This window comes from Pezoporus occidentalis, unplaced genomic scaffold, assembly GCF_034315485.1.
Source record: "Pezoporus occidentalis ecotype Australia unplaced genomic scaffold, CSIRO_AGI_Poc_V1 ctg93, whole genome shotgun sequence".
NCBI classification, from domain to species: Eukaryota; Metazoa; Chordata; class Aves; order Psittaciformes; family Psittacidae; genus Pezoporus; species Pezoporus occidentalis.
In genome coordinates this window covers 5,058,857-5,069,857 of record NW_026916294.1, presented here as the reverse complement: position 1 = coordinate 5,069,857, position 11,001 = coordinate 5,058,857, and the positions used below count along the sequence as shown (strand labels likewise).

The following is an 11,001-nucleotide window of genomic DNA, read 5'->3' as shown; positions in this document are numbered from 1 at the left end:
TACTAAATCAACTCCCTTGAGTCTTCTTTGCCACACACAGAGCACAAGGTGAGGAGACATGGCCAGTCCTACCTTCCCCTTGTTTGTGACCCTGCAACCACACACTGAGTCTGTTAGCTTGTTTTTTGGCTGTAAACCTATCTTCCAGGCCTCTATCCAAACTGGCTTTGACCATCTCAAAAGATGGAAACTGCTGTATCCTTTGGTGTTTGACTCTCAAGTTTGCACTGCTCATGTCTTTCTTTCTTAGTTTGTCCAGCTTCAGCCTACTCATTTTACTTTTTGTTCTCCCTTTTTCTGACGATGGAGCCTTTCAGTGCCTGGATTTATGTGCTCATGCACTGTAACTGAATCCACTGTCACAACAAGATAGATGGCTCTTCAGGTGCCTCCTTGTCAGTGTCTTCTCCAGCTCTCAAGCTGCTTTTGTGGCCTGGTTCTGTCCTCTTCTCACTTTTACTGTGCCTTTTGGCAAGCATATGCACCAGGACATGGATGATACGTTCTAGTTCCAGGGTAAAAACTCTTCTGAACGCATATATAAGGATCTTCCCTATACCTTCTTCCCTGACTTCCTCTCCTACTTGTATCACACTGAACTCTAAAACAGTAAAAGGGGCAGAAAAGTGCATAATGCCAAAACTTGTGTAAAGAAACTATTTGGGTGGAGGGGCTGTGCAGTGAAACATCTGGCAGTGCTGACTGCAGGCCAAGGTAGAGAGGGAACAGGACCAACAGCCTGGCAGCTCCTACATATCTGTGTTTGTTGTCACGTCCCTTGAGGGGAGAGGTGTGTGACCTTCCAGAGAACAGAAATCCCAATTCCCCAACTGACCTAGTTTAGTTTCGAGCATCGCTTAACACGCCTTATAATATTTTATAGACTCACTTCTGTAACTCAACATCAAGCTAGTATTTAATGCAATGATCCCCAGTAGGGACCTTAGGAGAGCTAATTGTACATGCTCTGGGGGTGGGGTGGGGGAAAGCATCCACAAATGCTTTCAATAATGAATTTTGCTTCTCTTTTTAGCTTTGGTTGTGGTTGCAATTCTGCAGGTGCTCATCAGTAGTGACACTGATGAAATGTCTGGGGCTGATGCGAGCCGCTATCAGAATCAGGTCCATAGAAGTAATATTTTAGTTTTCCTATGATCATTTTGCCAGCTGGGACCTTATTTTAATGGCATCTATGCAAAACAGTTCATGAAGGAGACTTCTAAGGGAGGGGTTGGGGGAATTCGAGGGTGTCCATTCATCAGTGGGTCTGGGAGTTTGGGTATATTTCCAGGCTTGAGGTCTCCCTATGGAGCTCTGTCCACATCATCATCAGCAGGAGGCTGAGCCCATGGGTCAGGCAGCACTGGAAGGCCCCCTTTGAGAGAGGTTCCTTATTTATTATGTTTTCCTGCTTTGCTTCTCAGCACAAAACTTGCAAAGTAAATATGACCCCTTGAGTTTTGGTGACCACCTGAATGCTTTGTAAAAACGTGATGACGCATCAATGTATTATTATATTGTTATATTATTATATAATTATTTATATTCTTTATTATATGTCTGCTATCTGAGCAGACCTGTGTTACAGCAGACCCCAGGAAGACTCACAAAAAATCACATGAAGTTGCCCATCATGACTTTGTACTGGGGAACTGAGAATAAAAGGGAGCAAATTTCACCCTCCAGGACCCAGAGGACAAAGAAACTTAAGGAACCCCTGAGTACTGTTGATGGTATGAAGTGCAGGAGGACCTGGGAGCGCTGCTTGTCGTCCCATGGAGGCTTTTTAGCGTGCCAATCACCGCGGAATGAGGACAAATTCCAGTACAGGCTGATGAGTAGTCACTTTTCCTGCTGCTGCTGAAGCCACTGGAAAAATCTGATTGATCCAGGATGTCACGTCAGAGCCTAATTCCCCTTTCTGCAAGCACCCATATGCTCGTGTTCAGTGCTTAATAAAAGGTAAGCTCCAGTCAATGGGAAAATGTGCTTAAGAGCTTTATTTGCTTTCTTAAGTGCTTTGCTGGGTCTGGCCCCATGCAATGTGTCAAGCACCTATTAGTCTCATCTTTTATTGCTGTAATATAGATAGCTCCTTGGAAATAACCCTTTCAACACAAAGGTGGGGTGTTTTTCTTTGAGGGGAAGCCTCCCTGTGCATATGCACTTACTAATAATGACAAGTGTTTGGGTATGTTTTGGCTTTCTGCTCTGAGGAAATAAAGGGAGGGAAACATGATGGTTTTGGAGCAGGTACAAAGCTTTCAGTCGCCTGGCTCGGGTGAAGCTGCAGAAAGCATTTCTCTTTGTGTTGCAGGGCCTGGCAGCCCAGCAAGATAATAAAAGATAAAGCAAACTGTACGACAATGGAAAATGCTGAGCTCCCTGAGTAATTACAGTTGTGTAAGACGGTCGCATGTCTTGCAAGGCTTATTAATACAGTCACGTTTGCGTTATATAAGGGGTAATTACAGTGCAGCCTGCTCACCACTGATGACACCCTTTGCCTGGCGTTCACAGCAGCGGGTCCACAGCCAGGCTGCAAAGGTGGCTCAAGGGGCAGTGAATGCCAGGGAAAGGAGAGGCAGGATGGCCAAGGCTGTGGGACCATCACCATGCTGTGGCTTTGGACAAACCCCAGACAAATCACCCTGGAGACCATGTTGGCATGGGCAGGGGGGTGCCTTATCCTCCTGCTGTGCCACAGCCACCAAACTTTGCCTTTTGGGGTCTGGAGAATGCGGAGTTAGCAGCAGCTCTCAGTAGAGAGTTAAATGGCCATAGGTTACAGATTGGTGCTCCTGAAGAAGCTTTGCCAGGGTATCCTAAGGAAGCTGGGAGTCGAGGGATGTCTAACATAGAGGGAGGCCACTGCCTAAAGCCGCTGGAGACACCCTTAGCCCTAAGCAGACTGCACTGGTTTTGCCAGCCCTGCTCCATGTGGAAAAGCGCGTGAGCCTCGTGGGTACCACATGATGCTCTCAGGAGCATGGGGTCAGTGAAGAGCAGCTTCCTGAGGTGCAGAGCAGGCCCATCGCAATTCCCAAAGCCTGGTTTTGTTAACAATGAGGCACAAAAGATGGGAGTGGGCCTGGCTGTGGGTTTCTGGAAGCCCCACCTTGAAGATGAAGGGCAGCTTCACTCATTTGGTGCTGCACATGAAAGTGCACACAGAGGGGGGCTGAAGTGATGCCTTACTTGTGTGGAGGTTGCAGTGGGCATTTTCCACTAGCTCCAACAGCAGGGAGAGTCAAAGTGCCTGGACCAAGGAGAAAGGAGTGTAAGCTCCCTGATGTCAGCTCCCATGAGTCCTTGAACCCCTGCTTTGCATTTTCTATTGCGTAAGGTACTTTTGATGCTGAAGAGGGGCTCAAGTGGAACCACGGAAGCTTGGTCTCCACAGGATGCTCCACTTTTTGGAGCACTGCGTTGTCTGCTTCTGGCAGGGCTTGCGAAGGAAACGCCACAAACCCATGTACAAGGCTGTGATGGATGCAGTGAGCACACCGTGTCCCTGTGTTCCTGATTATTTCTCTGTATTCCTGATTATTTCTCTGTATTCCTGGCTATTTCCCTGGACTCCTGTCCTTTTTGAGAGGATGCTTCTCAGGCAGCGGCAAAGGCAGCGCCTCTGAGGAGCTGGAGATAAGAGCACACATGAGAATGAGCTGGACCTACTGTTTTCTCCATGGAAACACAATTGGCACTCGGCTGTTAGGCCCAGCAAATCCAATTACAGCTGTAGACAGAAATGTGTTTAAAAAAACCCCAAACAAGCCAAGCTGGTGTAAATGAAACATTACGGTGTGCTTTAGAATTGTTGGGTTATTTCTTTGGTTTTTTTACACTCCCAGCTATGTACCGTACCCCTGGAGGGGTGTGCGTGTTGAGTGATGCTTCCCCGTGGTGCTGCTGCCCTCTGAAGCCGTGGTACACTGCCCCTGCGGTGGCAACCGCTGGCTGGTCCCAGCATTGATCTTTCCTAGGGCAGACAAATGACAGGGCTGGACAGGCAGCCAATGCTGAGCATCCAAAGAGTGAAGTGTTTCTAGAATACCCAAAACCTGAGCTCCTGGAGGCTTGTAGCCTTCCTCCCAGCTACTCCTGCCCCAACAGCCCTCCAGTGGCTGGAGAAATCCCTTCCAAATACACATTAGTGTTTCTTGCAATGCAGGGGACCCCTTTTAAGGATGATTTAAAGCACCCTTAAAGCATCCTTAGTCTGGACTTGGCCTAGACATGTGGGGCCAGATGATTCTTGAGGTCCCTTCCAACCTGGGATTCTATGAGTCTATATGTGGAGAAATGGTGTGAGGTGGGGAAGCCATAACCTGAGTTACACATGGATGTCTGTCTCTAATAGCCACCATGAGTTTTCTACCTGTGTTTGCATAATTCCCCATCGCCACAGGTGATGTGTTTGCTCTCCATTGGGCTGGGAGTGAAAATCATTTCCTGCAGCTGAAGAGCTGCAACTGGGTTCTGAACACAGCACTTTAACAAAGAACAAAACAGGCAAATTAAGATCCCTCTATCTCAGCCCTGCCCTTGACACAGTGTTTTAGCCCACCCAGCCTCCTCCACACAGGCCTGGGTAACACTGACAGCACCTTCCGCTCCCCAGGTAGGGGAACCCTTCATGCTGCCTTTTATCATGTGCAGGTCATGGGAAGGAATCTGCCAGCAAAGCCACAGACTTCAAAACTATTCATTTCTGCCATTTAATTGCTTTAACTGCATGTTCTGGTGGGTCCAATTCAGCATCTTTTTAATTGGCATCTCATCTGCACTTTCTGCATTCCCTCATGACTGGTTTGAGGTCTATTTTCCTTGTTTAATCCCAGGGTAGCAAACCTGTGGAAGTCAGGAGATGCAAATGGCTTTTCCAGTGCTGCTACTGACTTTGCCTGAGTGGCTTTCAGATGCTTATCCAAAATACAACTTGGTTCCCCTATCTGTAAAATGGAGGTTGTTGCTTAATCCCCTTTAAATCTGCTCTGAGAGCTTGGGGTAGAAGCCAGTGGGCTCCAAGATGAGTGAGTTTCTATTTTTCAACGTTATGACAGTTTTCTCTTAATTCTGTGCTTTGAAATACAGAGATGTATGGAAATGTTCAGGGGATTTTTTTGGGAAGGTGGTTTTTAAAAGCTCTGTAATTGCGGTGTGGTGGAGAACATAAAAATAAATCCTTCCCACAACATTTTAGCCTTGGACTGGGCTAAATCTTGGAGGAAGCGGTATTGCTGTTGGTTCTAATTGTCAAGCTTCAGCATTTCTCTGTTGTGGAAACCGTGTATCAGGGTTAGATGTTGGGTCTCATCCCAGCTGTACTGTGTCCATCTTTCAACAGCGAGCAAGTCTGGGTATCATTCCATGGATACAGGGAGAGGTGCATCACCCCCTGCATCACCAATGCTCTCTACAGACCCTGGCCAGATGGGCTCCATTTGGTTTCACCAGCACCTGGAGCAACTCCCATTCTGGAGCAGGAGGATGCTCATTCCCATCCTGCCCGGTGGTGGATCCAGGCTGGAAGCAGACACCCTGGTGTGTGGCCACAGGAAGTTCTCCCCTTACACAGATGGCTCCATGCAGGTAGCTCTGCTTAATGGTATTAAACAGAGGGTGATAATGTTACCTTGGGGATCAGGTGGTGAGCTTTGTATGGCATGACCTGCAGCAGCAGCCTCTCACGCCACAGGGTGTCATGGGGACCAAACAGGTAGGGGATGGATTTACTGGGGAAGGTGGCTAATGCCCTGGAATGGGTGGGCTGCTTGCATTAAACCCCACCTATTCCCAGCTGCAGCTCCTCAGCTTTGAGCCAAGGGCTCAGTTTCATTTTGTGTCCAGGTCTGAACACGTCAGAGCCTTTCATACCCCAGACCCCTCCATATCCTCTTGCCCAGACCCATCATCAGCCCAACCTCCAAACTTGCCAATGCTATTCACCCCCCTCCATTCAGCTAGAGAAAGAAGATGCTGTAAGGGGCAAGTTATACGTAAAAGCACATATATGAAGTGCTGCTGATCTCCATTGTCAGTGCAGCAAGTGTCTCAGCTGCATTAAAACAAGCTGCTCCCTTAACTTCTGGGAAGGCAGCATGGATTTCGGGCCGGTTTCTGTCAGAAGGGAGGGCTGATGAACTCTTGATGAACTGGGGCTGGAAGCAGACAGTCGCTCCTATTGAATCAGCATCGTGTAAGGATGGGCTGATTAATGAATGTCAGAGAGCCCGCCTGAATCAGAGGTTTCAGGCCTCTGCTTTTTCTCTTTTAATTGCATTTTCCAGAGTTCACAGGCCAGAGTGAGCGGGGAAATCTGTGATGGGTCAGAAACGGCTGTGGTTTGGAAAGAATTTCAGGCATCCTTCATGTGACCTCCTCCTCCTCCTTGCGCACAATTGTTGCTTTTAAAAGAAGCAGCGATAATGGGAGACCGGGGGATCTGCCTTGCAGAACTCTTGTCCTCAGCCCTGCCATTTTCAGGTCCCTCCTTTGATGTGTGGTCAGCGCTGTGGGGAGATGTCCAAGGCAGTCAGGAACCCCTCGCCCCCCCTTCCTTGCTAGAGCCAGAGCCTACAGCAGCATTTTACAGTAGCAGCTTCAGATTAGTCAGCCACAGCTCCTGTGCCATCGTCTGGGTTTGGAGTTAGTCTGGAGCCAAGTCAAAGCTTGCAAGGCCCTGGGAATGGATACAGCTTGTTTGAAGAGGATGGGGGAAAGCCCCCTGTGTTCCCTTGCTGACTCAGCTGGTCTTGTTAATCTTAAATAAGCCAATTAAGGCTGCAGGATAGGAATGCTTCTCAGCTGAGGGCTTGCTTGAGTAAAGGTTGCAAGATTTAGCTCAAGTGCCCCAAATCCCAGCAGGCTGTTCCTTACCTAAAGGGGCAGTCGTGCCCTCTTAGCTCTTCCTGTAGGCAGGATGTGATTAAATTGAATCAAACCCAGCAGGCAACAAGCAGCAGCCTCAACTTGCCCAAAAGCCAGAGGATGGGGAGCAGCTCAGCTCTGCTTGTCACTAGGTAAGTTGTGATACAGCTCCTGTGTCTTAGTTTTTTCCAGCTTCCAAACCAGCGGTTGTCCTGAAAGGTGTGGGACAATGACTGTGTGGTAGTTGTAGCACCAGGTTAAATCAAGTGTGTGTACTGGGAGGGGACCACATGTTACCACCATGCATGGAGAGGCAAAGAGTTTGGCCTTTGAGCATCCCCCATAAGCCTGGTGGTGGTCTCTCCATGTAGTGTTTATAGGCTTCCTGATAAAAAGGTGAAGCAAGGCATCCTCAGCTCCAGCTGACTGCCCTGTGCTTCCTGACACGAGCGCCATAGGAAGCTTGACCCAGCATGAACAGGCAGTTGTTATCCCTGCAAAACTCCAAACCAAATTGCTTTCCTTGGACCTGAGACCCAGCATGGGGCTGGCTGAAGCTCATCTCTACCTGCAGTGCTCTAATTCAGCCTAAGGGACAAGATGAGGTCGTGAGACCTCACCTGGAGTGTTGTGTGCAATTCTGGTGTCCTCAACACAAAAAGGACATGGAACTGTCGGAACAAGTCCAGAGGAGGGCCACAAGGATGATCAGGGGACTGGAGCACCTCCTGTTTGAAGACAGGCTGAGAAAGTTGGGGCTGTTCAGCCTGGAGAAGAGAAGGCTGCGTGGAGACCTCATAGCAGCCTTCCAGTATCTGAAGGGGGCCCATAGGGATGCTGGCGAGGGACTCTTCATTAGGGACTGTAGTGATAGGACAAGGGGTAACGGGTTAAAACTTAAACAGGGGAAGTTTAGATTGGATATAAGGAGGAAATTCTTTCCTGTAAGGGTGGTGAGGCACTGGAATGGGTTGCCCAGGGAGGTTGTGAATGCTCCATCCCTGGCAGTGTTCAAGGCCAGGTTGGACGAGGCCTTGAGTGATATGGTTTAGTGTGAGGTGTGCCTGCCCATGGCAGGGGGGGTTGGAACTAGATGATCTTAAGGTCCTTTCCAACCCTAACTATTCTATGATTCTATGATACGTAGGGACCTAGATCCTTACCTAGACGTTGAGCTGCAAAACAGGAGGGTGCTTGCAAGAGAGGGAGGGGTGGGGATTTTCCCCCCTCTCCCCTTTCTTTTAATTAATTTAATTGTAAGAAGAAAAGCTCCCTTCAAAGAGCACCTCCTTGGGAATTTATAATCCTCCAACTGAGTATTTTATGATCTCAACAAGAAGCTCATAAAACCAAAAGTTTGGAGGGGGGAGAAAAAGGGGGGAGTAAAAAGCAGGGGGTATAAAAGAGGCACCAGCAAGTCTCAACTGACAACATGGAGTGAGGTTTCCTAAGGCAAGGGATACTGTAGGAGGAGCTGATCTGGCTTGGGAGGGAGGATGCTTTTATGGGATATCTTGTTCTCAGGCTCTTTTCCACACTGCTAGGTTGGGAATGGCAGGGCAGTGCACACTAAAAAACATGGAAATACTTAACAGCTGGTATCCTACAGTCTCCACTTCCTTGTGGGGGTGTGTGTGAAGTTTATCTTTATTTTTATTAATTTTATTTTTATCATTATTTTTAATCATTATTTTTATTTTTATCATTATTTATATCTTTATTCTATTTTTATTATTTTTATTTCTTATTTTTTCCGTTTGCCCTTGCCCTCCCCAAAGGCTACACTGTGCTTAAGGAGAGGTTCTTACATGTTCTGGTTCAGCAGTCTCTGAGCAAAGTCCCCTCCTGTGCTGATGGAAAGGAGCAGGCTTTGCTTTGCAGAGGACCTCTCGATGGGTCTGGTCTCCTGAGGGCACCCTGGCCACAGGGCTGCCTGTGTTCCAGGGAGCTTCAGTATCAAAGCTGTGTTTCTACTGTGAAATCGGGGCTCCTTTCAAACAGCCAAAGGCAGGGAGGAGCATCCGTCCGATACTCTGCCATTTAGCCTAACCTGGCCAGTTTTTATGTGTTTGCCATATTTCTGTCCTGGAGAAGAGTCCTGTTTGTGCCTCTATGAAAGCAAAGAAGCTCTGACCAAACACAACAGGGTTTTTCTTCTCTTTACAGCTTCTGAGTTGTTCCTGCCTTTTCAGTGTCCTTTCCATATCGCAAGCCTCAGCACCCGGTGCAATTGGTATGGGCTGGGTAAAACCCAAGCCCAGCTTTCTCTCTTAAAGTCACATTGAGCTCTTTTATCCGTTTTGCTACAGGCTTGTAAGGGGAGTTTGGAGTTGCTTGTCTGCTCTGATCGACCAAGGGAGGTCTGACGTGTGCCTAGGACCCTGGGTGCACAGGCAACTGCCTGCCTCGGGGCCAGCAGCAGGGAGAGCTGGCCTGCAAGCCATGGCAGTGGTACCCACTGCTGTCCAGAGCTGCTCTTTTAAGGTCATGCTCGGATACTGCTCCTAAAGGGGCATTAAGGGCTCTCTGCTGACATAATAGCATGTCCTGCCTTTGCTTTTTCTTTCTTTCATTTTTAGTGTTCTCAAACTCCTCATCGGTTTAAGGATGTGTAAGAACGGCTCTTTCAGGAGTCGTGCTTTGGAAGGGTAACACTTCCCCTACGCTTGCTGAAATTTGCTCAGTGTTTTCCAAAACAAGGGGTTTACTCCCTGGCCAGGGTCCAGAATGGAAGATTTAAGAAAAGTAAACACTTCTGAGCATGTGTGTGTGGGGGGTTGGTTTTCATTTTGTGTTTGGTTTTGTGTCTGGAAGCTGCGAGGGTGGCTGCCCTTTTCCTCTGACTCCTTGTGATGCTGCAATGGGATGTCCTCATTTTCACTCTGAGGGTGCTGAGGCCCTGGCACAGGGTGCCCAGAGAAGCTGTGGCTGCCCCATCCCTCGCAGTGTTCAAGGCCAGGTTGGAGGGGGCTTGGAGCAACCTGGTCTAGTGGAAGGTGTCCCTGCCCGTGGCAGGGGGCTGGAACTGGATGAGCTTTAAGGTCCCTTCCAACCCAAACCAGTCTGGTATTTTGGGAGGCACAAACTGATGTGCTTCTCTTTGGTTTCCCTGCTCCTGACTCAGAGGGGCCGTGACAGACACCCTGGGGGATGATAGCTTGTGCACACTGGGATAGGTGAGCTTGAGAGCAGCGTGAAGGCTGGGCAGGACTATAGCAGATACTATCTGTGCTTTTGCATGCATGTATGCGGATGTGCACAGGTAGAGAGCCGTGAAGGTAAGTGCTCTCCCTGTGCTGCACTTTTATATGTATAGGAAGAAAGAAACATACTTTTATAGGCTTTATCTGCTCTCTTATCCATGTATGTTCTCAGAACTATTAATTGCTGAGTGTAAGGCGATGGGAAACAGCTGTGTGAAACCATCCCTTTGGTGCTAGGCTCATTTCCCCCGCATCCTTCCACCCCTGCATTTTAGAACGGAAAGGGATTTATTATAAGGCATCACTGTGGAAAAAGCTTCCTTAGAGAAACAGACTAGATGATCTGGGAAAGGCTTGAGTAATGGAGTGTTTTGTGGGCTAATAGAATAAAACTGCTCCACAAAAATTTTATCACTGGGAACATGAGCTGAAAAGGGAATGATTCATGTGAAATATGGGATGTGCCTGTGTTGCGTATGAATCAGTGCTATGCAAAGTGGGAGAGGGCTGGGGCAAGATGAGCACCTGAGACCTGCCCCTGAGCATGGAGAAGATAAAACACCTTCCCTAAAGACCTCAGTACGAAGCAGTAAGGAGGGTGAGATAGACCTGGGAAAACCACAGGATGGAGATTCCCCAGAGCTAACACGAAAGCTGTGTTAGAAGCCTGGGTGATGGAATTCTGATTAAGAACAAGCAGGCAGGATTTCTTGTGATGCTCCAATCAAGCAGCAACAAATCTCTTCCTCCGTCTGCACCTATGCTACCTCACCTAGGAACATAAGAAAAGAACTGCTGCTGAAAAGGAGCTTTGTGGCTTAAATCTGCAGTTTACTGAGAGTTACAGCTCCAGAGAACACTTGGTGGAAGAGATTGGGAAGGGGGGAGTCTGTGACCTAGTCATCTTTTCTCTCTCTTTTTTTAA

At 48.2% G+C, this 11,001-nt stretch overlaps 1 long non-coding RNA gene across 1 annotated transcript; it reads left to right on the top strand.

The window, feature by feature from the left end:
- Positions 1-1,579: 1,579 nt before the first annotated feature.
- LOC134157126 (uncharacterized) lies at positions 1,580-2,413 on the top strand. The gene is made up of 2 exons (XR_009962193.1): positions 1,580-1,962; positions 2,318-2,413. It is a non-coding gene; the product is annotated as an uncharacterized LOC134157126 (long non-coding RNA).
- Positions 2,414-11,001: the final 8,588 nt, after the last annotated feature.